The 2078-nt window shown below is 34.4% G+C and overlaps 1 pseudogene; it reads right to left on the reverse strand.

Moving 5' to 3' along the window:
* Nucleotides 1–535: 535 nt before the first annotated feature.
* Nucleotides 536–2078, reverse strand: part of LOC131943392 (ankyrin repeat domain-containing protein 29-like) — a 17445-nt pseudogene continuing 15902 nt past the window's right edge.

Consider the following 2078-nt stretch of genomic DNA (forward strand, 5'->3'; position numbering starts at 1 on the left):
GCTAAGCTGGATAATCTGTCTTCGGATGTATGTGTTCAGGAGTTTAAGACGGCTAAAGGTTCTTTCTGACCCGGCACTGCTTATTGGTAAAGTCAGAAATAAACGATACAAAGTGGACAGGTTTGGATACATGGAAGACAAGTTATTAGCTATCATGAATTTCAGAGTGCTGTTAATTGTCACCGCTATTTCCAGATGCTTCTTTTCAGTTGAAACCCCATGTGTACACTGCTTACACTAAAAACTTCTTGGTAAAATTTTTAAATGATAGGAATTCCTGCACTAATTCAGTTCCACTTTCAACAACATCCGAGTAGGTCACTCCTAATTGCTCCAAACGTACCAGTCATCTAATGCAAAATGTTTTGTGGCAAGCAACAAAACATGGAAGACATTTCTTTAAAATTTTGAAACCGTGTGTTTCTACTAGTCCAGCGACATACAATAAGTTTGAACAATGAACTTAGTGTCAGATAACTGCGTATCCTATGCACCCTTGTCATGGAATATTTTCCGTTTGTATACCCTGTGTTGCTCACAAATCAAATTTCTCAGCCAGCTCAGCGGTGTCATCAATCTGCTCAAATTGTGAATCAAATTCATTTCTGCAGATTCTCATCTCATTTACACAAATCTGAATTAATCGAAAAGCTGTTAAAACATCAATGAAAATGTTTCTATGATGTTGCGTTGCTCCTCTTTCAATATAGAGACGAGATGGACCTCCGGTAAAAAAAATGAATAAATGCTTTCCAGAAATAAAAAATAGAATCGCTGTGTTTGAATATTAGATGAAACAGATTCTATAACAATTAAAACTAAATTCTGAGCACAGCAGTGTGTAAAAAATGCTCGTTATTTTACACTAACTTGTTATTTGATGAGACATAGTGTTTGCTCCATCGTAGGACTGATCATAGCACACGGTCGTTGACAGCCCTATATCTGCTGTAAGAATCGTTCTGAAAAAAACATCTGCACTAGCTTTAGTAAGCTCACAGAATTGAGTAAATCTTTTGATGGCATCCCCATGTTCAGTAACATATAGGATAGACAAAATAGATCCATTCTGCTAATGCTAATAGTTGAATCTTAAAATCACAGCAAATTATTTTGTTAATTTAATTTCACCTACTATCTTCTTTAAAATTTGGGCTGATGTAGACTTTTTAAAGTCATCTTGCACACTCAGACTTAAGTATGTTGCATTTCTGCCATCTAAAGTTAAATGTTGTTTTTGCAGACCATCTTTCTTAGATAGAAACTTAATAAGTTCAAAAAGTTTCCTTTATTTAGTGTAGCTTCTCCTAAATTTAAGGATTCACGATGGCCTCTAAACGCCAATCCCCGTTTTCCCAAAAAGAGAACTCAATCTATAATTCTTTCTAGAATTACTCTGTTTTTTTGACATTTTCAAATGTCACAAATTATGGTTCTGTCTTTATATAGTCATAATTTCTTAATTGAAAAATCTCTCTCGGCAATCTTGTGACTTTCAGAGTTTTTATGTTTGTCAAATGTGTAAGAACCTTTTGTAAAGCTCTTACAACCCAATTTTGGATCAACCCAAGTGTCTGACTTGTTTGTAAAAAGACAACAATCTTAATAAATCATATTATTTGCCTTGGGCGAATATACTAACCAATGCGGTATTATTTGCCAACAACATTTCGAATGGTTTTTTTCTTGTACCAAATAGCACTAAAGTGTCGACAAGTTAAATTTTTGGGAAAATCTTTTTAACTATCTTTGAGGCCTAGTCGACAAGGACCAAACTCAAGTAATGAACGTACTAGATCCGGTGTTACGGGTGTTTCACAAAACAAAAAGGATCTTTTGGATATTGCAGATTTGTATCCATTATCGTTTTCTTAATATGTGTCTTCTGAAGTCGCTATGGACTATACCTTAATGTTTTGAGTCTCGACTTTTTGATTCTGCATATGAGATGATATGGTTGCTTGAATATTTTCTACTTGGGTATCTCCAGACACATTAACCTCTGGTTGTATTATTGTCAAAGTTAAAAACGTGCAGTTGAAAATTTGTATCAAGTTTGACACATTTAGATTATGTTT

This window comes from Physella acuta, unplaced genomic scaffold (assembly GCF_028476545.2).
Source record: "Physella acuta isolate Inbredline_101_S28 unplaced genomic scaffold, ASM2847654v3 ptg000454l, whole genome shotgun sequence".
Classification (NCBI taxonomy): domain Eukaryota; kingdom Metazoa; phylum Mollusca; class Gastropoda; family Physidae; genus Physella; species Physella acuta.